The sequence below is a fragment of the Diplotaxodon limnothrissa genome, linkage group LG16 (genome assembly GCF_057381915.1).
Source record: "Diplotaxodon limnothrissa isolate DT_005_m linkage group LG16, D_limnothrissa_male_GT1.1, whole genome shotgun sequence".
NCBI lineage: Eukaryota > Metazoa > Chordata > Actinopteri > Cichliformes > Cichlidae > Diplotaxodon > Diplotaxodon limnothrissa.
In genome coordinates this window covers 30,813,312-30,839,203 of record NC_140611.1, presented here as the reverse complement: position 1 = coordinate 30,839,203, position 25,892 = coordinate 30,813,312, and the positions used below count along the sequence as shown (strand labels likewise).

The 25,892-nt window shown below is 39.2% G+C and overlaps 1 long non-coding RNA gene across 1 annotated transcript in view; it reads right to left on the bottom strand.

The window, feature by feature from the left end:
* LOC146616473 (uncharacterized) overlaps positions 1-25,599 on the bottom strand; it is a 44,191-nt gene extending 18,592 nt beyond the window's left edge. Inside the window, exon 1 of the long non-coding RNA XR_014906969.1 lies at positions 25,451-25,599. This is a non-coding gene — a long non-coding RNA (uncharacterized LOC146616473). The remainder of the gene's footprint in view (positions 1-25,450) is intronic.
* Positions 25,600-25,892: the final 293 nt, after the last annotated feature.

Sequence of the window (25,892 nt, the reverse complement as noted above, 5' to 3'; positions counted from 1 at the left end):
GGTGGATTTTGACAAAGGCAGCTGTAGCTGCTAACTGTTTCCTAGGCTTCACTTCAACACAGCTTTGCCTTGATGTAATTATCTGACCATTAATATGGCTGCTGTGGTGCCTTGTACTAACATTACACATACACAAGATGTTTGGCAGTTTTGGCAGTTTCGAGTGATTCACTTGTTGTATTAGTATTCAGTTGCTTAGCATTACTTAGCTGTTATCGGCCTCTGTCCATGCATGCTGTTTGATAACCAAGATATCCAGTAAGTTAGCACTCTACCCTATCATTCAATTCAATTCAATATATATATTTTATTTATTGCAAATATAAACAGCAGTCTCCGCAAGCTAGCGTAGCTTAACTGTAGATATTTTTTACTTCCCTTAATGAGAATGATCAGAGGGGACTTTTACATTAATCTGTCATTTAGGTGTTAATACATTTCAGCCATTATGGAGGTGACTGAAAGTAGAGATGCATGTTTTTCATTTTGCATGACATCAAAGTTTTAGTTCTGCTGTGGAAGCTTTGCAAACACTGTTTAAACAGCAGGTAGGTATATACTGGGCATCATATCCAAGAGTAAAAAAAGTTTGAATCACTAATACTCAAAAGCTCACTTCGTGTTGAATTGTCAAAGCTGCTGTTTTGCTCTTGTAACTACAAGGTGTCAGATGATCAATGATCAGGTTTGATACTAAAGCTTAAACCCAAGTCACAATCTTTTCTTAATCCTAACCAAGTTATTTTTAGTGCTTAAACCTAACTAGCCAATAAAAGCAAAGACAAAAAAACATGTTATATACTACTTTTGTAGTATATTTGATTTTTAAATTTAGATGCTTTCAATGGAAACATCCCCACTGTAAGGTAAGGTAATGTAAGGTTTGCATAACTAGCCATTATATTATGTAGTATTTATAGTAATGTTCCCTGCTTTAAGTTTTAATATGACTCAGGAGGCTGTGACAACATTGAAGCCTGGTCTGAAGGTCACCGTATGCTGCCATGTGGGCACAGGTAGCACTCTAAAAAATGTATGAAGTAAAGCATGGTGCATTCCCAAACTAAATCTCTTTCTTCTTTTTTTCCTTTTTCCTTTTTTTAACAGCCAAACTCATAAACAAAGTCAGCTCACAGGCATAAATGCCACTGCTGCTGTTCTTCTCACTCAAAGCTCACATTTATGAGCATGCAGTTAATTTCCTCAGAGCAGATTTTCCCTCCGCTTTGAAGTGGAAACAATATAATTTTTTGTGCATTCCTAATAACATCACATCTAGTTTGGTGACTTTACATAAAAGGTGTTTGTGTACACAGCACCGTGCGGCAGGAGGCCCTTTTTATGGCAGAATAAAACAGGCTTGGCCTTCATGGTTTTTACAGCTGAAGGCTGATCCCGAAACCCGGTGTTTCAAAGCTTCTTGAGCCCTCCACAACCCCCCCACCTCAACTACTTCTCCTCTACAGGGCTGATTACAACAGGGCCCCATTTGTGCTATCTTCTTTTAAACACCACTAAAATCTTTTACATTTCCTCAGCAGGTTCTTGAAATTCAGCTGAGTACAGTGCATTCCCCCAGAGTCTCCTTCTGTCAGGTTTTCAGATGGTGACCTCTCTGCTTTCACTTTTTTAGCCTTGCTTTAACGCTAGCTAACCTTGAGGAGATAACCAAAGAGAAAATAAGCTTTGGTTACCTTGTTTGTTTTACTGGGTTCCCTTTTGGCTCTTTTTGACATATAATAAGGGTGCCTTTATGTAGAAACTGTTACGAGCACACGTCCCAGTTGCCTGAAAGTATGTTGAACTACCTCCATCCTATTTCCAACCTCTTATTACCTCCATGTGCCTTCTTCAACATCCCTACATTGCTTCTCTTCTTGCCACTTATAGCTCCATACCACCCTCTCATTCCTTTTCTCAGTCCGTTCCTTCCCTCTCTACTTATTTCCTCTTCTTTTCTACCCTTCACTCATTCCCTACATTCTTCCCTTCTGCCTCTCCCTCTTTCACTCTCTTTTTGCAATTCAGTCAATCTTCAGTCCCCTCCACCCCACAGTACACCACCCTCTTCTGACATACTCCCTCCCCTGCCCTCTGTCCCATTTTCTATATTTTCTCCTCCAGTTCTGGCCTCCGCACCCACATGACCAACATCATGAGAAAACACTCATGACAGTACGCTCTGCCAACTCTGCCATCCTGTTACACCCCAGGAGCAAAGAACAGTTTTTGCACAAAGCTTCACTGGTGAGTATTGTCTAACCTCAGTTCACTCTGAAAGAAAATACAGCTTGCTTCCAGCAGGATCTTTTCAAAGATCATTTTATGGGGATCCAGATCTTCAGCTGCACGTTTTTCCCAAGGAGCTAGAATTCAGTTTCGCAACTACAGGTCAATGAACTGTCCAAAAATTCGCTATTTACTATGACAAATAAAGAGTTTACTGAGCCAGTCTACTGTGTATCAGTTGTGAACAAGGCGTCCATTGCAGCAATGTGCGATGATGTCACTCCCAACTTGTCATTTTTCAGTATGAACAGCCAGCTTTGTGGAAGGGCATATTTTAAGCCAAACTCCAGTCCTTTCCTAACCCTAACCAACTACTTTAGGTCCTTAGTCTTAGTATGAGAACATCACAAAAATCAAAGGCAAGGGAAACCTGGCTAATAAACTTAGCTCATGCTGTCACAATCATTCAACTTCCTACCACAGACTTTGTAGGTCTGTAACACGGACCGTTATCCCTCAGTGGCTAATATGGATACAGCTGGTACTAAGGCACAGACACCAGAATATACCTTGTACACAATGGTGAGATGCCCTGTGTTGAAAAAATGTTGTTTGACTTGATTTGCAGGATATAGATCAGACAGGCAGCAGTGCAGTAGTTAGCAACAAGGTTCCAGGTTTAAACCCTGGGTTCAGATCCAGCCTGGGGCCATTCTGTGCAGAGTTTGCATGATCTGAGATCAGTGTGAGTTCTCTCTTGGTACTGTCATGTCAAGACATGTATGGAGTTATGTTAGCTGGTGAATTTTAAATTGACCGTAGGTTTGAATGTTTATAGATTTGTGTCCAGATATACCGGTTATATTCCAATATAAAGGTTCTGTTTAGAATCTGAATGTAACTAGTTAATGTGAATTACTGTGCTCATAGATAGCAAGAGATTTGCAAGTTTCACAGATTTATCACAGTTAACTGTTGTATTATCACAAACAGATTGTGTGTAATTGCCTGCTTGCCCTATTTAATCTCAAACTGATAGTGTAGCAATATAAGAATTGCTACATGAAGTGTGAATTTTAAACTCCATAGAGAGAGAGAGAGAGAGAGAGAGATAGATAGATAGATAGATAGATAGATAGATAGATAGATAGATAGATAGATAGATAGATAGATAGATAGATAGATAGACAGATGAAAAACTTCAAAATGCAATCAAATTACTCAATACTACGCCACACAGAGCTAAAAATAAATCGCCTTTTTTATAGTATTCATCATGATAATAAAAGGCCACCATTCACACATTTTATTGCCTTTTCAGCCCAGTTATTATCATCAGTATTAAGAGTGTTAAGTGCTTCAAGTACAAGGGTGCAAGTTCTGACAACGGTCTCTCAAAAGGTGTGACAGAATTTGATACAGCACTGTTCAGAGGCGTGGGTGTTAACCACTGCACACTGTGAGGCATTTCTAGCATGAATGCAGCCTACCATTAGCCTAGCAGTGAAGATAATACAACTTCCTCTATCCACATGTTAGAACCTGACAGCCAATTGGAGTCATAAAAGTCCAGAAGGTTCCCATAGCCAACAGTTCACACCAGGAAGACTGTTGTTAATGTTAATGAGGTGTGATGGCAGGCTGCTTGGTTGTCAAGGTCAAGGCTAGCGCTGCTAACAACACACAGCAGCAGTAGTATCAGGGTATGAGACAATACACCTCGATATAACAGAGGTCAAACTGATTCCGCTAATGATGACTTTAATAAAAACAATAAAAAGACCAGAAAAAAATGACTGAAGACTATTTTAAATCACTTTCTTTGGTCTTTTATTGTATCAAATGAATGCTTCAAATGACCTGTTTACACCGGCTGTTGCTCACCTTTCTAGATTTCCTTCTTTCTACAACGAGATTAAAATCAGGTTTTTCTTGTAGGACTGAAGGGGAGAACACTAAGGTGAACATGCATAACTTCTGCAGTAAAGGATGAAAGGTCTGCATGCACGTCTTTATTGCTCTGAAGCAGCTTATACCTATATAAATTACTGTATATATACTGTATATAGTATGTATACTGTAAATGTGACTGTGTACTTACTATCCTGCCTGTTTCTATTAGAGTTTTCAACAACTTTAAGAAGAGCTTGTTTATTTTGTCTGTGTTATAAAATCCAAATCTCACACTTTCACTCTATCATATCATATATGGCAAAGAAATAGTAAGAAAAAAGTAGAGGCAGTCACTGCCTATTTTTTGTAGCATATTTAACGCATGTGTATCCTGGTACATTCTATATTTTTATCCAGTTAATTATTACTGTATTTTGTGGGATTTTTTTGTTTTTGTAACTGAACATCATAAAGTTGTATTTGTGTTTTGTCACTATAAACATTTAAATGAGGGATAAGATTTGGGAATGATCAAAAGCAATAAACTCTATGTGCAGCAGATCATTTTCATGCTCTGTCTAAGACCCAGAAATGATCGGTCTTCTCAACACATCTCCCATGGGGGAGACTTGCTTATGGAAGAACGTTACTAGCGGCTGGTGGCCAACAAGAGTTTCATGCATTGAGTTTGCAGGAAGGTTGCAGTATTGACCAAAAGAGGAAACAGAAGGGACAAGAGTAACTACCCTAAAACCATATGGAGAAAGCTAACTGTGGTTTACATGCTTTTAGACAGACATGTATTCACATATTATCTATATATATGTATATACACTGTGGAGATAAGTGCTGTGGGAGTTCCATAGCAGACTGATGATATTTATATATATACTCAGGAGGCCAACACAGTCCAGGTTCCTGATGTGGCTTCAGAAAAATCACAGGGCCTGGGCAGCAGTGTAGTCTTATCTTTCGTCACGGCAACCCCACGACACATCCTGACAAGGTCAGGTCACATATTTAACCTCTGACCCCTCCACTACTGTTGAGTTTTGCTGAGAACCACTCCAGAAAGGATAGAGGGATACCCAGAGCGGATAGCACAGAGGCAGAGAGTGTGTTTATGTCCGTCCCAGTCCAGTGTAAACTGCTTGGATGCTGTCTGTCACTACAGCCCAGTAACACGGTTGTCCTGTTTTTACTGTGCCATTTGTAGCTGTTATGAAACTGCTTTTAGAGGACGGGGCTATGAAAACTTCCCATATACTGAAGCAGGACCCGGGAGATTTACGGTGCTCTGAAGAGATGGAGGTAGCTTGTGAAATTACATCTGTTTGTAGGAGGAAACAACACTGCATGTTTACTAGAGGCCAGAGATTCTCCAGACTGATAGAACTGATAGGAAGTGTTCTCCTTGCTGACAATGAAGATATCTCTTGCTCTTCCAGATGGACAGTGGAGGCTGCTCTCTAGCAGGTGCTGAAAGGCCAAAACCCTCCTTTTAAGCACTATACAGCCTTGGCTTTCAAACCATTAAAAACTTCATTTATCAGTGCCTTACTCACTGCTAAAACTAGAGTGGTTAATTGATTCAGAGTGCCTTTAAGTAGGCCATCAAGTTTTACAATTAATAGATTGAAATTCTGCAAATCAGCATAAATAATGAGAGCTGAAGAAAAACTATAACGAATCCTGAAAGGGAAAAATTTATTTGAAAGTAAGTGGACAATATAAAGCAATGTTGGATACATGCTCAAAGGTTCAAAAGATACGTTCTCTCAATCACACCACCACACAGTACTGACCCACACATATGGTTCTTACACACACACTGGACTTTCTGGACTTTGGTTTTGCACAACACTGGTCACTATATTCTTCATTTCCGGTTAATACTTGTACAGCTGCTGTTATTGTGTATATATTTATTTATATTTAGATTTCTTCATACATTCTTATATAGTTCTATATTGTGTATTGTGTATTTTGTTGTACAGTTATTTTATTTTCAACTTTAATTTATATATTTATCTTTATCTTATTCTTCCCAGTTAAATTTACCCTTCATTCTAATTTGTGTTGTACAGTTATTTCATTTTTAACCTTAATTTATATTTTATTCCTTCCTAGTTAAATTTACCCTTTTTAATTTTTCATATTTATTTCCTATCTTATTCATAGCCTTTTCCTTTTTGTTTTCTTTAGGTCACGAGCAGTTGTCCAAGCATTTCACTACATATCGTACTGTGTATGACTGTGTACGTGACAAATAAAATTTGAATTTGAATTTGAATTTAAAATATTCAAGTAGGTGAGTAAGTTGGACACTACCTGAAAGGTCATGACCTCAGGATCAAAAACAAAGCTCTGCTAGTCAGCTGTTTGAAATAAATATTTTATGTATTAAAATGTGCAACAGAGTGTGAAGAAAATGAAACATAAACTGAATTCAATTTATTAAACTTGCACATTAACATTATTTTTCATTTCACAATAAAAGCTAATCATTTAAAATCAAGTATTTATATGATCTAAGAGTTAGGAAAAGTCAGTGATCCACTGTGAATACAAGCGATTTTACTCGTGCATAGAATGAAGTAAAGGTATGAGCAAAACTTGACAGGTATCCTCATCATCGGTACAACAGCTGTATCGCTCCTCAGACTGCACCACTAAATGTGTCAGGGTCATGTCCTATTTTACGCTCCAAACGTCCTCATTGAGCTTGAGAAAATGTTTCATCTAGTTTAGTCTGCTGCTGCGCTGCTTATTGCCGTACGCACATTGTATAAATAAAGTGAAATATCGCTCACGATATCACTTGAGCCTGTCAAAGGTAAAGATTATAAAAGCAATGGGTTTAGCAGACGTCTGTAGCCCACCCCTCATATCTGTGTCCTTGTCAGAGGCCTGAGTCCTGACGTCAAATATCATTGCTTTACATATCTGTAGTTTTTGCAGCCACAATATTATCCATCCCACGAGCTGGCTGACTGAGATAACCCTGCTGACATAATCAGTTATTTTCCCATGCTCAAAGCTGTCCCAAAGCCTCACAAGATATTTACATTAGTTTCCAAAAGCTAAATACTTCTGTGAGTTACAACTTATCACACATTTATGAGTAAAATCTGAAACATTAGAATTGTTTATGCAAACGGTTACAGTAAGAAACAGTAACAGTATGATTCCTTCGGTCTTTTCCTCAAACAGTATTAGATGTCATCTCAACTGGAGTCTGAAGCTGACTCCTGATATTAGAGACATTTGCAAGAGTGAGAATCAAGGAACGTGAATGGACTGGTGCACTAAAATTCCAGTTTGTATGCCCACATGCACAGCAACATCAGTTTACAATGACCAACAATAGTGAGAGTGACTGATGGGGAAAGTGAATTCTTTGATGATGCATAGCTGTGTACCATGTGCAGAGCAGTGAAAGTGACTGACAGAGCACTAGTGACCTGTTTAACATTAAAGTTAGGTTCATATGCTGTTGTCACCTATTTGGCATAAATACCTGAAGTCTTAAAACACACAAAAACATTAAAAAAAACACATGAAAGTTCATTTGGAACGTAGCATCTTGAGCATTTGGTGAAAATACAACCTAACCCTAACCATGGCTAAGCCCTTATGCAACTGCAAGACTATACAACAAGTTCCACTCATCACAGAGAGAGTAATCGATTAAGAGGCACTGAGGTTTATTTTGCACACTATCTGTGTGGAGAGGTGTGTAGATAATAAACATGATTGTCTGACAGGTTTGGTGGAGAGGATCTAATATTGATGGTAATGTTGGTAATGGTTTTCTGCTATAAAGGCATCTCTGGAACTGAAAAAAAAAGATTATTTTTTTTTAAATAAAATCATCTTATGAATGTTTTTCTTAGATTTAGTTTAGGAAATAATTCAAGTCTGACTTAAAAGACTTGAATCGTGGCGATCGTGGCTCAAGAGTTGGGAGTTCACCTTGTAATTGGAAGGTTGCTGGTTCGAGCCCCGGCTCGGACAGTCTCGGTCGTTGTGTCCTTGGGCAAGACATTTCACCCGTTGCCTACTGGTGGCGGTCAGAGGGTCCGGTGGCGCCAGTGTCCGGCAGCCTCGCCTCTGTCAGTGCGCCCCAGGGTGGCTGTGGCTACAATGTAGCTTGCCATCACCAGTGTGTGTGTGAATGGGTGGATGACTGAACGTGTAAAGCACTTTGGGGTCCTTAGGGACTAATAAGGCGCTATACAAATACAGGCCATTTACCATTTAAAAGAAGCCCCATAAAAACATTAACTACACGTTCAAAGTACAAGTATCCCCCCAAAACATCATATGTTCTAATTTTACAATCTTAATGTTAAGAATGATCTGCTGTGGATTTCTACAGTGGACTGAATTCAATTACTGACACTGTGTCGAGTGACTTTCTGTCCACCCTTCAGATGTCTTCAGATTTTCTTTCTCTGAAACACACTTCATGTGTTTCTCATTTCCAAATCACCTCACAGTATACACAGTGCATACCTTCCAACTTACCACAGTCGGTTGCATCATTCATATCCTATGTGTTTTTGCATTCATGTCATCCTGTAACCAGTTTTATTCAGACCTCTGCTACCTACACCTGTCAGCATGTCCAGCTGCCTGGAAGCTTACAACTGCTTATTTCTCCATTTTTTATTCTATTTTTTTAATATATGTATCATACGCTCCCACTCTCACAAAAGTTAAGATGCTCTGTAAAATTTAAATAACAACATAATGCAGTGGTTTACATTGCAAGTCTTTTTTTAAATTCAGAACATAAGAAACACATCAAATGTTTAAACTGAGAAAATGTACCATTTTAACAAAAATATGAGCTAATTTTGTACTTGATGCTAGACATTTTTCCCACTGTCTAGCATCCTTCCGTTAACAACGTCTGGGAACTGAGGAGACCAGCTGCTGGACTTTTGGGAGAAGAATGTTTTCTTATTCCTTTTGAAAATTCCCAACGGAGAATTCAAGCTGCTCAATAGTCTTGGGTCTTCTTTGTCATATGTTTAATTCCATGGTGTTCCAAATGTTTTCCGTTGGTGAAAGGTCTGGACTGCAGGCGGGCCCATTCATGAGCCTTGAGTCTTCTACAAAAGGTATGCTGTTGCAATAGGTCCAGTATGTGATTTAGCATTGTCCTGCTGAAATATCCAAGCTCTTCCCTGAAAAAGACTTCATCTGGAGCGGAGGATATGATGCTCTAAAACCTTTGTATGCCTTTCAGCGCTGATGATGCCCTTCCAGAAGCACAATGTGCGGTTCTCTACTGCATATGGAATTGGTAGGGAACAGTTCTCTACTTTACTCATGAGGTTTAGCACAGAGAAAATGGCAGTTTCATTTTTGCGTGATAGTACGGTGGCCCTGAAGGGCTAAACGGACTACAACTCAAGAAAACACCAGCAATAAGAAAAATGCTGCAAAAGCACACAATACACAGAAATAGGAAAAACAAAAACGGAAAAAGGAAAAAAGAAAACAGAAATAGGAAAAACAGAAATAGGAAAAAACAGATTTTCAAAAGCACAAGGGAAGTGTTTCTGGCGAGACAATAACATGACGGACCAGTTGCAGGAACCAAAATATGCTAAGAATTGCGCTAGGAGACACTTAAACGAAGTGGAGGATCAATGGGTTTTGTGAGGAAAGATAAGATGAGAGGTAAGTGTGTTAGCCTAACTATTAGCCTAAAAATCAGTATTATATGAATCATGAGATTAAAACACACTTACCTAGCATGTTTTGGTTCCTGCAACTGGTCCGTCGGGTTATTGTCTCCCCAGAAACACTTCCCTTGTTCTTTTGGAAATCTGTTTTTTTCTATTTCCATTTTTGTTTTTTCTATTTCTCATTTCTTTTTCTCTATTTACATTTTCTTTTGTCCCATTTCCGTTGTGTTTTGTGTGCTTTTGCAGCGTTTTCCTTATTGCTGGTGTTTTCTTAAGTTGCAGTCCGTTTGGCCTCTCAGGGCCACCGTATGATAGAGCTTTAAACTGTATTTGTGGATAGCAACAGTGTTCACAGACAGTGATTTCATAAGTGTTTCTGGGCCCATGCAATGATTTCCATAACAGAATCATGCCTGTTTTTAATGGAGCGCAGCATTATTCTGAAAATGTTGCACAATTTGTAGACTTGCAAGTCATTGCATTCTGTGTTCATATATATTTTAAACAGCATCTCAACTTATTGGAGTTGGGGTTATACTAGTTCTCTATATTTGACTCCTAATACTTCTACTCTTGATGCAACATTGACTTGAATCTGGGCTGTCTTGTTGATTAGTAGTGCATTACATACATTTGGTTTATAGATGAGCTTCACTTTCTCCCTTTTTCACTTTCTCCCTTTCTCTCCACCAGGTTTTCTTCAGCATCACCTCAAATTTTCATTGTTTGTATCTGCAGCCAGTAGATTTTCCCCCCATTCAATATTTTTATATCTGACAGCTGCCAAAGCCTTTCTAGAACCAAACCCAAAAAAATGAAGTAAAGCAGAGAAACGTCTGAAAACACAAGGTCCGTGCCCATGTCATTCTTCTGAACTCCAGATTAATCGTCCAAAGAAAACACGTTCCACTTCTCTCTTCATCATCTCAAATCTCACAGCCAAAGAATGTTCAGTTGTTTATATCATCATTTCTAAGTGATGAAACTTGTAAACTGGAGCACATTCTTTGCTAACACACTCACATTCAGAAATAATATTATGAGAAGAAATATGCTCTAGGTACTCTCATAACCAAGTACTGGTGGAAAGTAAATTCTTTTGTAGCTTCAAAGGTTCTATGATATGCTGCCTGACAAATAAATTCCCTGTGGTATGCTTCACTTTTTAATCTTTTCAATGATACTCATGAATATTTATTACAGGCATTAGTGCAAAGTGAGACATGTGCTATGATATTATACATAGAGTCAGATTTCTCTATCATGTCTCTCTCACTCTGCGGTAAACTGAGTTTGAGTTTGTAGGCTGTGGGAACAGAAATGAATGTCTGTCTCTATGTGTGTTAGCCATGCTCCACAATACAACCACTTGGCAACCATTTGTTTTGAGTCTTCCTATCACAGACGAGTTATGCTCATTGGTGCAGAATGATTAAGACTGACTGTGACATGTTGACAATTTGTTTGTGTTTATAAATTAGACGACAACTACTTGCAAACCTTCACCAACACCAATCTGTCTACAAATGACCCCAGTTTGTAGACAGTGGTCTGAGGTGGACCACAATTGTTTGGAGACAAGTTGCCTTCAACCAGGCACCTTCTGCATTTGCCTTCAGGTTAAAAGCAGTTGAGGGTGTTGCATGCTGAGCAACCAGGTTGTGACTGCAACTACTTGCAATCGGTTGCTGAATCCAGAAGGATAGTTACAGGGTGGATGCTGTCCTTGTATTACTTTAGTGTGAAAGAGCAAAAAGTGGGAGAAAATTGAAGGTAGGTAAATTTTCTTGAGTATATAGTTATTTAACATGAATATGAAATTACTCCCAGCTCTGCAACCTTTTCCCAAAAAAGTTCCCTTAGAACTAAAAAGTAAAACAGGTTTCTCTGTCAGCACAGAGTGTTTGTGTCTTGGTGCACTTCTAGCAACAATAGTGAGACTGGTGTCACTTTCAAGTCACATACAGAAACTTGACATCACAGTGTATCACACCGGGTACACCTATAAGCATGCTTTTACTGCCTGAATCTAACCACAAACAGCAAGTGAAAGTTAAGTAGCAAAGCATGGCATAAACCGCAGTCTGCAGGTTCTCACTATCAGTTATAATTATTATAATTATCAGTTGCAACTTCATAGTATTCATAGAATATTCATGGATGGTTTTCAAATTAAGTAAACCTACCAGATCATCGGCTTGGTTAATGTCAAGCTTTTTGAAGAAGAAGAAGAAGAAGAAGAAGAATTTTCGACTGAAAAGACGAATGAGACTTTATTTGAAATGTAATGTAATGTAAATGTTATGAAAACGTGTCTATTTAGTATGTCCTAACCCAGTTAAGGAAATTGGCATGCTATTCACGATCGCAGCCTGAGTTGGGTGGGTTTTGTACTTCCTTTTTTACTTCGGTACCATGCAGCACCATCTTCCACATTTTCCTAAAGGGACTTCCAATGTGTCCAAGTGTAACACTCTGGGTTCTTTACCAGGCAAAAGAGTTGAAAGATGGTGTGAGTAAGAATGCGTTGGCTCAACATGTCTTGCTCTTCTCTGAAGACATCAGTCTTTCAGCTATGCTAGCCCCCAAGTCAGGTGCCAGGCAGACTGTTCATCCAGGCCAAGTTACACTCATTGCTCCTCTACTAACACATTCCAGTTTAAAGTCCGGGCAACGTTCAAAGGAACCAGGCAATTACAGTGCAGCCGCCTGCGTCACTTTTTTGTTTACTTCCAAAATGTTCTGAAGTCTTTAAGCCTTTTGAAGTATTTTCCTTGTACTAGGGGCTCCTCTTTCTCTCAGGGTAGGAAACTAGCTGTGAGCAATGTGCAAAGGTCCAGATGTGTGCCATATTACCAACTCACTCCTGACTGGGCTGCAGTTTCCATTACAGTCACCTTGACAGAGGGATCATACAATGGTCACATGTGTTGAGCGTGTGAGAACTGTTGAAATCTGTTTTCACACAGATTTTTATCCCCCAAAAATCACAAAGGTAAGAAAAAAACAATAAAAAGAAAATGCAATTAAGCTGCTGGAGTACTATAGTGATTTATGGTAAGTATAAAAAACAGTGATGTTTGCACTACAAATGTTTCTGTCCTGCAGAGGTGTTTGGCAGTCTACTGAGGTTACCCTACTGTGGATTATTATGTGATCAAACAGTTCTGGGAACAAGTCCATAAAAATAAAAAGCCTTGCCCGATTTAAATTTGGCCAGTCTTCTGTTCAAAGGTCATCTTTATGGAATGTCCAGACAGCTTCCAGCACATCTGTACCTTTAGATCTCTCCCTGGCAGTCCCGTCCTGACCACATGCACCGTGGCCTCTGAGATTTCACCACAGACCTCAAAGTTGTGCAGAAATCAACCAACTTTTCTCTAAGACTAGTCTGAATTTCATGTAGTGGATCATTACTGATGGTGAGAGTTTGCAAATTTTGCAGGTGGTCAACCAAGCACTCTTTAGATAAGGATTTTTCAAGCCAGAACACAGCATGTCACAGGGAAGACTGAGACCAGAAGTATACTCTTCATTATTTTCTTCTCGACGTATATTGGTTGGCGCACTGTGATCCTTCCTCTTAGGGTCAGGCAGTGCCAAGCTTTCCCACCAACCTAATACATCAGATTTGCTTCTCAGTGACTTTTTTAAACTTTCTCAAAATCAAATTCAAGTTGAAGAACACAAAAGAAGAGATTCACTGCGATATAACACCAGAGAGCAGGACAACCACTACAAATATAAAAATTGTCCAGAGGTCAATGTGAAGATGAGCTTGAATTAGAACGTTAAGTTTTTTTTATTTTTATGGGTTTATTCTTCAAATACTTGTGCAAATGAAATATGAGTCTGTATGAGTTGATTTAGTTGAACTAGATATTTTATTAATTTATTATAAATGAGGTCGGTATACCCAGATAAATCAGCAGATGTACTTTGCAAATTATTACAATTTCAGATTTTTCAGGAATCATTGAGTTACTTCTATTGAATACACACAAAAACTTGCATTTTGCTCCAGCACAGTTATGTACTCAAATACAAGTATAACCAATTTTCTTCTGAATCTCAAATACAGTGCTTTAAGGCTAATAAAGGTAGCCTTAATGTTCCTCCAAATGGCACTATGCATTTATTGGTTTAAGCTTCCTCCCAGCTGGACATGCTTGCGCTACTTCCTCATCAAGGCTGCCAGGAAGGATGCTAATTAGGTGCCCATCCAAATTCAACAGGTTGCTTATTGTAAAAGCAGCATATATTCCTTCCTTGCTCACAACCTTTCCTGTTCTCGGGACAGGCAGACCGTCTGTGAATAAACATCATGATCGAATTCTCACTCCCTAGACCTCATCACCATGACAAAGCTGGAACATACTGTAGACCTGGTGATAAACTAAAGAGGAGCTATTCTACTTTTCTCGATTCTCTTCATAGATCTATTGTTCAAATGATCATATTACACATGATCAAAGCTTTCAGTAAGTTAACAGACTGCTCCAAACATTCAGTTTATCTCAGTTTTTTCTAGTTTTGGATGCATGTGATGTCATAGATAGAGGATATTCCTCGTATGGCCATTTCAGCCACATAAGCAACACCTTCCTGCAATTCTTTTTTTCTTGAGAAAGAGAAAAATATTCACATAGAGCACAGTTCATAGATTGTCTTGAGGCAGAAATTACTAAACACTGAAAGCCACAATCACATCATTTACAAGAGGCAGTCACATCTCTGGTGTTTCTGGTTGTGGGTAACAGTATCAGCAGGCTATGCAAGATAGCCCAGATGCCTTTGTCTGTTATGGGAATGCTTTAGGAACTTATGGCAAATTATATAATCTAGCTATTGTGTTCTACTCCTGTCCCAGGGTCTACAGGTAGTTCCTTTCACCTTAGGTATCCAGGAGCCATCTACAGTGGTTGCTACAAGTATGTTTACCAAATCAAGCATAACATTAGTTCAGACATGCCACAAAGTGAAACTCAACTGTAATTTCAGCAAATCAGCCGATACCCTCCTACACATAAAGTTGTCGCATCTCATTCAGTGTGCGCCATTTAAATTTCCATACCTGCAGTTTCTACACCCCAGGTCATATACAGAGGTCTCAACGATTCTGTCTTGGCCTTAAAAACAAAAAACAAAAACTAATTTTATGTTCCTTTTACATATTTCATGCCCTGCAAAAAAAACGAAATAAACAAAAGTGATATGGCTTCTTTGAGTAATTTGATCTAGACGATTACTTTTTGGAAAAACATTGCTATGTCACTTTTTTCCACCAGACACTATTTGTTGTTTGTTTTTTGGTCTGCACATAATTGCTGAACATTATGTGCAGCAACCCATCCCCACCCTAGCTCTTCCTTTCATCTTGTGTCTGAATCGGTGTCATATCTGTTATCACTGATGCCTGCACATGGAAGGGTGCAGAGGTGTGGTCTGCTCTCCTTTGCTTTCCATGTCTGCACGTGAGAAGGTGGAGAGGTCACCAGAACTGAGTCATAATATCAAACATGAATTACTGCAGAGGGTTTTTTTTTTAACTTTTGATCTCAGATATGAAGAAGACAGATGCTTCTTCTGCTGATAAGCAACACAAGCACAAAAGGTTTTACTCTGCTTACAGGTCGCTTCAGCTGAAAGAATTATTCTCTCCCATGATAACTCTTCTTTCTCCTGTGAGGTGACAGACATTTGCTCATAAACACTTTGTTAGCCTATAGGAGGCCCCCCGCCCCTGGCCAGTTCAGGCTAGCTGCTCTCAGCGAATGAAACCAGAGAAATGGCAATGCTCATGGGAGCAGGGTTAGTGACTCAAAGACAACCATTCACGAAGAACACACTCCTCTCAAGGGTGTAAGTCATACAAGTAGCACACATTCTCTGTTGTTACCTACATGGAGTTATTACTATGGACACTTTGATTGATTATTTTAGAAAGCTTAGTAAACAATACCTGACTTTTATTGACTTTTGAGAGGCTGCAGTTTGTTTAAAATGTCATGCATTCATCATTTTTGGACATTGGCTGCATTTTCCCTCATATTCAGTCCAGTCCATTCCTGACCATTTTCAAAGGAATGTTTTTTTGTTCATTAAGCCACTTAACACTGACCTATGAATCATTCATGTATAAAAAAGCCTCGTAACTCAATAGATGAACAAGATAAACTTTTAAATAGCTGCTATCAGCATGTCCTAAAAACACATCATTTGTTCTATTATTTATTTTATTTATTCATATAGCGCCAAACCACAACAACAGTCGCCTCAAGGCACTTAATCCTATAAGGTAGACCCTACAGTAATGCATACAGAGAAAAACACAACAATCATATGACCCCCCATGAGCAAGCACTTTGGCGACAATGGGAAGGAAAAACTTCCTTTTAACAGGAAGAAACCTCCAGTAGAACCAGTTTCAGAGAGGGGCGGCCACCTGCACTCATTACTTTAGTTGAATGGTACCTAAAACTAAACAGTTTGACAGGAATAAAATAATATTTTTGCGCTTACAAGGTGATTCCCAAAGAGCTATTGGCGCAAAACTTGACATATATCAACATGGTGTGCAGTGAGTGCTTGGAAAAATATAAGTAAACTGGAGAAGTGGAGAACAAAAGCTTCAGGTTTTAAAAAAATATCTACAGTGCCGTAAGTTTTCAGCATGACGATGATCCCAAACACACTTCCAATGCTATAAAAGTAACTGTAAACAACACTATCAGTCATGGATTGGCCTCCCCAGAGCCTGGACCTCGACATTATTGAAGCGGTGTGAGATCATCTTGGCAGAGAACAGATCAAAATGCAGCCAACATCAACAGAAAAGCTTTAAATTTCCTTTAAGACACCTGGAAAACTATTCCTGAAGACTACTTACAAAAATTACAGGCTTGGCTGAGAGAGTTCAGTTCATGTTTCAATAAATCACTGCACCCATTTCCCATTTCCTAGGGTATATCAAGACTTTTAAACTGTAATGCATAAAGTTCTGTTATATACCATTTGAGTACCACACACACATATTAGTGAAATACTTAAATTCAATAATTGTATAAAAATAAAAATTATATAGTTAACCATCAGCTGTTCCATAAAATAATTTATTAAAACTGCAAGTCTAAATTTTCCTTTTAAAATCCTCTTTCTCGCCTGTCTATTCAGATAATGGCTCAGCTATTGTTGTGGCTACAGCAAATCATGTAAAGGCCTTAATCTAGCTATTATCATAATCTGGATTTTCACCGCAATCAAGTTGTTTGTGAATGTCCCGTGTGAATACTGCTTTTAAGCAATATTCTCATGTTCGACTGAAATAACCCCGCCGCCTGCTGCCTGTCCCCTGCTGCCCTTCCAAAATAACATCACACACTAATCAATATGAATGCTAAAACACCATAATCTCCACCACCACTCCCTCCCTCCCTCTCTCTCTCTCTGAGTGCTTTCTCTGGGCATCCAGTGCTCACTTGTCAGTGTCCTGCACCTCACGTGATCGTTTAGCACACATTTAACACATTAAACAATTAGGCTCTAACAGAGGCTGACACCCCCTCACTCCCCCTCCACCCATGTTCAACAGTGGAAAAGCACATATGTCAGAGTGCACGCGGGCAGAAAAGGAAGCAACAGCATGCTGAACATAACCATGGTAGATGGTTAAAGGCAAACATACATGCACAATGCCCACAGTTTATGAGCATTAAATTTACCAAACAAAGTGGGAACAGGCAGGCCTGGGGACAGGTGCAAAGGGGGTGGGGTTGGCTTGGTGGAGGAGAGGGAGGATGAGGAGAAGGGAATAAGCTCTCAAAAAATATTTAAATTGTACATTAGCTTCAAGTCTATTCACTATAATGAGTGGAATTAATTATAGCTGTCATAAAAACACACACTGGCTTCAATAAAATTAGCCAAAGCACAATGTGTGTCGTAAAATGCCAGAGATGTACTGTTTCTGCATATTTTAAACACACAAAAATAAAGTCTTAATGCTTTCATGATACAGTTTCTCATTAATATGCTCCTCTTTTGCAGTGCGGATGGCGTCCGAGCTTCTGGTCCCACCAGCTGCCAGCAGTGTCACAGGGTTAGTGGGCCCTTGAGCCACACAGATAATCAGCTTTATTAGTGCTGCCGCTAAAACCAATTTAAGAGCAGACTAGAGGGATCAGACGGGCCAGCTGTCCACACCAGCGCCTCGGCAGGCACCCTGGCCCCGGCCCACAGAAAACACCAAAACAACAACAACTGCGAGCGCTGCCAATTCAACTGTGTGAACAGGCTTATTACCATATTTGCAACCCTGGCCCAGATCATGAAAATAAAGCCACACACATGACAAATTCTGTTATTCTCGATACATTTTGGTCAATGCTTATTTAAAGTGTGATTATTTTGGTTGATTTTTTTATATTCCAGGTTTTTCTGGTTTCAGTTTGGCCACGATTCAACCCATTTTATTCTCTCACACATCGAGTCAGTGTTCCTGGTATTTCCACACGGCACCTGAGTCATCAACACAGCAAAACATCCTCACCTCATTAACGACCCTCTGACCCCTACAGGGACCAGCCTCATTACCTCATTGCGTTTCCTGTCTACCTACAGTCTATCTCCCAACTTGCCTTCACTGCTAATTACAGAGTGGCGAAAGGAGGCTAACTCCATATTAGTCAGGCCAACACGCTTTACAACACGCTCCAGGCACGATTTTAGCCTTACATCACGTTTGTGTCTGGGTTGACGAAGAGACAGAGGACGTTAATCTGGCCTGGTCACAGTTTTAGTCACAGTTGCATCCTTTACACAGCCCCAGATCTCGTCTGTTCAGACAGAGGTTTCAAGACCAGATTAGCCGCAAAATAACAAGTGAAAACAGGAAGAAGAAATAGATGGTCTTGCCAATAGCAGGGCACCAGGACAGTAGAGAGACTCTCTCACAAGTGCCTCAGTAATCTGTTTCAGTCAAAATCAATCATGAAAAATTCTTGGTAAATCTGGGATATTAACAGGTTGTCTAGTGTTTAGAAACCTGTGCTGTCTTTCTTAAATTTGTCTTTAGAAATTACCATAACATCACCATTAAACATTAGGTTAAGTGCTTTAGGTTTCAGATTGTGTGTCATAGAAGATGTTCACTAGCTTAAATGAATTCTGTACACTCAGGCAATTAGCATTACTTGTGTTTCTATTCATGAATGAAGCAACCCCTCCCCAGCTAAGCTGAAGGTGACACCTAATTCCTAGTCCTGAAAAGATCTGTTTTGCCAAATGTAAGTGTGTATGGTAAAAAATGTTCTAATGTTTTAATCAGTGGACAGATGCTTTACAATTAATGCTACTCCTGCTTTTGTTAAGGATCTGCAGAAAATAAATGTGAAATTTGCATCTCGGTTCAATGGTAATATAAGCTGCTTTGATATTAGAGTTGAAATTACAATTGATATAAGAGCTGATGTCAGTTTAAAGGCAGTAAAATGTAGGTTTTTTCCAAAGATTTTTGAAAAGGTGTGAAAAATACAGACAATTCCACACCCACTATACACCGTAAAAAAATAAAAAAATCCCAAAAAAACCCAGTAATATTCCGGCAGCTGGGGCGCCAAAATAATACCAGAAAATACCAGAAAATAACTTTCTCATGAAAATACGGTTATTTTCAGTAATGACAATACAGTTTGTTGCCCTAATTTTACATGGGATTTTGTCTTTTTCAAGTGCTTTTAAACATTAAATTAGGAACATTTTAATGTGATTAAACAATGAAATTACCTATAAACAAGGTCAATGAATGCGGCAATATGAATAATAATACTTAAATGTACAGAAATATACAGTTAACAGTTGGTTTAAATGATAATGGATTGCATTCATATAGCGCTTTTCGAGACCCTCAAAGCGCTTTACAATTCCACTTCATAATTCCCCTCTGGCCATCACCAGTAGGTGGTAGGTGAAGTGTCTTGCCCAAGGACACAACGACTGAGAGTGTCCGAGCCGGGGCTCAAACCGGCAACCTTCTGATTACAAGGCGAACTGCCAACTCTTGAGCTACAATCGCCCTAAATAACAATAATAATTATTATTATTTGATGTAAAAAAAAAAGTTATATATTTTTCCATAGCATTACGTTTGAATTTAACAGTTCAATCTTTCAAATAACGGACAAATATTTGTGAAATTATGATACATTTGTGAATGTATTTTAACAATCTAAATATGCATATGTACAGACAAATACATTTAAAAAACAAGAAAATTATGTTTTATTACATTTACAGTGATTTTACATTAATTTACATTTGAAATTTAAAATCACATTCTATTGATGTAAATTTAATGATATTCTAGAAGAACAGTACAAAACTGTAAAATTCACAGTAAAATACTTTTATATTACAATTTTTTTTACAGTATACCTGAAATCATGCATTTAAACAAAGGAGGAAGAACAAGAATCATTTTTTCCTTCTCTCTCTCTCTAAGTAGGAAGAAATATACTCATGCTTACTATAATAGGTATATCTTATCAACTGCTCATAACTGCAAATATTTAATCGGCCAATCAAATGTCAGCAAGTCAGTGGGATGGGCATGTAGACATAATTATAATGTGGCATGGTTGTTGGTGCTGGATGGGCTGGTCTGAGCATTTCAGTAAATGCTGATATGCTCAGATTTTCCCCAAACAACCATCTCTAAGCTTTGAATGGTCTGAAAGACAGAAAATATCCAGTGAGCAGCAGTTTTCTCGGAGAAATGCCGTGAAAAAAAGTCAGAGAAGAGCGGCCAGACTACTTCAAGCTAATAGGAAGGCAACGATAATTTCAGTAACTACTCATCACAACGAATGTATGCAGAAAAACACCTCTGAATGCAGAACACATCAAACCTTGAAGCAGATGCAGCAGCAGAAGACCAATCCTGGTGACACCCCTAAATCTTAGCTAAGAACAAGAATGAGGCTCCAGTTGACACAAGCTCACCAAAACTGGACAACAGAAGATTGGAAAAATGTTGTCTGGTCTCTAAGCAGCTAAAAAATTCTGATGCTATCATGTCAACATGGATGAAAGTTTCTTAGGAATTTTTCCAGCACCTTTTGGTGGCAATTTTTGCCATTAAAAGAATTAAGGTCTGAAAGCCAAAGTGACTCCATCCTGGTACTAGCAAGTTGTACTTAATAAAGTAAGTGTAGCTGACGTTTTACTTTGTTTACTTTGCTTTGTGACAATCCTTCAATATCTGCCAAAGTAAACACTATGTTACAGTTTTTCTCAGTCGCTTTGGTGCGTTTCTCAGAACACCATTAACATTTGCACAGCAGTTAGTGCATTTCCCAAAACAATTAGTGCAAACTGCAAAACCTAGTGGATAGCCTGCAAAAGCACGTCACATGCACAGAATTGATTATCCATACCTCAAAAGCAAGTATCCATGTCAACGAAACTGTCAGTGCCATCAAAATGAAAAGTCTTGACACCATCTTTATGAACAAGATAGTCAAATGGCATTGTCATGTTTCCACTATGACAGTTTATAATTTCAGTGTTTCCCATTGCAAAAACAATTGGTGACACCTGAAAATGCTGACGACAGCACTATGGCCTACCTGTACAGCCATCTGAAATGTGCAGTAAAGTCACTGTAGATGTTATGGGAGTCTTGGGAGTAACTAAGACACTGAATACGTACGTTTCACATTTCCATTGTGTAGAAGTGTTTGTAATCCTACAGAATTGTGCAAAAGAAAAATATGCTACAGTCACTTGTTCACTGTAGAATACATGTAAACATAAAATCACCCATTTGGTAGAGCCTCCTCATGAGTGACAGCTGTAATTCACCTGAGATCAATTGTTCAATTTCGGAGACATTTCCAGGAAAAATGATACAGAAAGGTATAGGATTTGCTTGACAGATGGCCAATATTTGGCATGTGATAACTAGTTCAACAATTTTGTGTGTGATGACTTAAGCAATGGATGTATGACTATTCGTTTTATTGGGAATGACTATTTAGCATCCATAGGTATGATTACTTTTGACTGACATGACATAAGCAAATGGAAATGTCAGAAAGCAGCAGGGAAATGTATGGAAGCAACTGATTCATGTCCAAAATCATTTGCAGTTTGTTCAGAGAGAGGAGAAATTGCTACTATGATGCGCACAAATGACTGAGTGTTGTGGAGGTTGAACTAATAGTTATGAGAATTTCAATTCTGATCTGAGAAACGCACCAAAGCGACTGAGAAAAACTGTATATGCATATCTGTCAGGAACCCACAGGAATCTACAACTTCAGTTACATATGAACACCTGATAAGTCCCAGGAGGAATGCAGCATTGCATGGCATCATGTGAATGATCTACGTGTGGGTCCATGCACACACACAGAGAAGCCTGTTTTTCAGTGTGTGTCTGTGTGGATGTGTAATTCTGCATGTCCAAGCATGCGGACTTTTCTTCAGCTGCAAGTGTGCATGGCATATATTTAAAAATATATATATATATATATATACATACATAGATAGGTGTGTGTGTGTGTGTGTGTGTGTGTGTGTGAGAGAGAGAGAGAGAGGGTGATCTGTGTGTGATCAAGAGCATAGATCGCACTTAATGTGCAATTAACGGCTGTTTAAACAGCCTCCGTAAATGTTTAATGGTGCAGCCTGTACACGATTGAAAGAGAAGCATTGAAAGAGAATGCAAAAACAGGCCACCAGGGGCCTCAAGGGCCCCCCCTTGACTTACATTTAATGTATGGAAGAAGGCAGTCATTATCAGCCTTACAATGACACAATTCACTCTGGTTGTGTGTCCAATATCCCATTTGGATTGTATCAGGGCCCCAGTCCTGCCGATGGCTATCTAATTGGAAGAGTTAATCAAGAGCTAAAGTCAGAAGAATTGAAGTGTTTGTGCCTTTTCTTTCAAAGACTGATTCCTCTACAAATCCAGTGGAGCAGAGCCAGAAGAAAGGTTATGTTCAGACTGGATCTAACAGAAAAAACAGAAGATGGGGTTTTTGGTTAAATCTTTGGTATGACTCTTTCCATTTTGAGCTAATATTTCTGTGCTTTAGCTTTTCCTCCCCATCATAGCTCAGAAGTAGTCTGATAAATTGTTTCCAGAAAAATTAAGAGAATGCATGTATGATGTGTTTTTTATTTATTTTATTTTTGTTATTTTAATGATCTTGACCTGCAAAGTGTGAAGCACAATGTTTCAAATTTTTATGTTCAGATAAGCTAAGGCTAGAAACAGCTTTAAATGCTTTAAATGTTTAACTTTAAACATGGTTTTGAGGTCAAGACAACTTCTTTCCATATGAGTGTTTTAGACAATTTTCTGAAATAATCTTCATGTATCTTAATACATCAGTAAACATGTAACATTTGTGTTTACTATTTTGTAATCATTTAGTCTATCTAGTAGCCCTTAAATATTTACTGCCAAAAGCTACTAAGAGAACCTGTTTGTCCAAGGCACTACTGACAGCTGGAATTCAAGAAAAGCATGATATTTTTGGAAGTAACCAAGAAGCACTGAGATTTCTCTCCCTTCTCTCCCAGCTCTCACCTCTCTTCCTGTGTCTAAATAAAGGTGAACTTGAATCATACAACTTCGGCTGCATGCAAACAGCAATAACCTTGTCCTTCATTTGTCATTATCACTGGGAATTTGTGTGGCTGTTAAGTCTGACATCATTAGCCATTTACAGCTCCAAACGCTCTTTCAGTTCCCAAAGGTAAACACTGACGTACCATGCATCCATCTATTGACTTTCTTAACTGCTTGGGCAGGAACCTACCCCAGCTGACATAGGTAGCTGCACCCTGAACAGTTTGCCAGTCTACCGCAGACCCAATACACAAGGACAAATCCCCATTCACACCTACAGCACATTTCACATCAACAGTTAACCTAAGAAGCATGGATTCATATTGTGCAAGGAAGTAAACATACCTGGAGATAACACAAGTGTTTGAGTCACGAGTTTGAGCCATTACACTGCCATCCCATTAAAATAATTTCTGTTCCAATTAAATGATCACTGAGGTCTAAACAAAGACACAAAAGCTAAATAGCAAAGTTGTTTTGTGAAGTTGGGTTGGTTTACAGTATAATGATGTGCTATATTGCTATAAAGGTTACTTTCTGCTGCTCCCTTGACACTAGGGGTCACCACAGCAGGTAGCCCTGCATGTTTATGCTGGAAGACTTTTACATCAGCTAGCCTTGCCGACATGACCCCATGTTTCTGTTTGGAGCAAACCACCAACATTTCACTTGCCGCTTCACTATGGAGCACCATCTACCAAACATACACTTAAGGACATCGCTATGGTAACTCTAATATAAACACATTAGCACAGTTATAAAGGGAATGAGGGTTAAATGCTGAGGATCCCTGATGAACAGAGACAAACAGCATCATGTAACAGAAAGAAGATTCTCAAGAACTGAGCAAACTTCGGCCAAGAAAACATCTGATAGTGAGTAATTTCAGCCACAGAGTGTGACTCAAGATCCTGATGCTAATTTTAATTTTCACAATGAAGCCTTGGTCTGTGGAAGATTTATTTATTTATTTAAAACTGAGCTTATACTATGCACATTAACAGTGCTGATAGAAAGCTGGTGATGCTGAAAATGACCAATCAATAGTTTTAGGGGTATCAAAAAAAGATGAGAGTGCGATCCATCACAGGAGACTGTCAGACCGTAAATGGGTCGATACATCAGCGTGCAGAAACCTTGCTGTGTGCTCAACACGCCACAACTTTCTTATAAGCTGTGAATGCAAATTAAATTAAACAGTCTTGTCATTATTGTCAGATATAGTACAAAAATTTATTTTAATTCAGATTCCCACAGGTGCCAGCGTTCACTCTATGTAAACTTTGTCATCAATACAGGGATACTATTTATACTTCTTAATACCAGTTGTTTCGTACAACATGAAAGTAAAAATAGGCCCTCTGGCCATTGCTTCTGAGCACAAACACACACAGGGCCAGTAGTGTGTGGAGCACAGTGACTGGTGCATTTAAGAGGGCAGGACTCCCTCCACTCAGCGCTCTAGGGGAGCACAGTGATTTACTGTTCCTCTCAGCGGTGCTATAAACGCTGCTCCATTCCTTAATGAGCCACTGACATGCCGCATGTTTCCAGCGTGTTTTCCTTTGGCTCAGTGGGGACGGCTGCCTGATTGCTGGCCCCATTAAGAGGGCATTCCCACTGACACCAGCGCATGCTTTCAGCCATACGCACTCAGGCATTACAAGCAATCAACTAAGGCTGGGTAATAAGGGGTGTCTATACAGCACCTGCTGTGCCACTGGTTGAAAACAGAGCCAGAAGGTGATGCATGCATTCAGACAACTTAGCATTATTAACAGTGTATTCCAGTCATAAGAGGCCAGAAAGGCACTTAGTCTAGCAACAGTAACCAACTTATATCTCCTATAATGACATGATTTGATGGCTCGTTTCAATTTTTTTAATTTATTTTTTTCTGTAGAATCAATGCAGTGGCTCAGGTCTGCATTGGTCAAACCAGCACTTAACACACTATGCATACTGCTATGAAAAGAATTCCACTCACCGGGTATGTGTTGAAACCCTAAGTGCTGCTGCTCCAGTGTTTTTTATAATCCGGTGGAGTTGAAAAATAGCTAAAGGAAAAGAAAAAATCTTCCTTGTGAAACCTGCCTCCAAACACACACAGTCCAAGAACTTGCCACACAGCTACTCTAGAAGCCAATCCAGCAGAAAGACAGGTGGTGACTGACTAGCAGCTGCCAACACAACAGCTGATACCCAATATCTGCTCACCGCAAGTTGCAGCTGGACCAATGGGATGTAGCAACAACCGTTGCTGGGTCAGCTCAGGTTTATGCTAAAGCCCAAGACTTCACTCTGAGGACCACAGATCCCAGTGTGCTCCAGTTTGTCACTCCTGCGTGACCAAATCCTCTCTCTAGGTCTGTCTGGACCTGCCATGCAGAGCCGCCAGTCCCAAGGATGCTGTCCAGACAGCATACGAC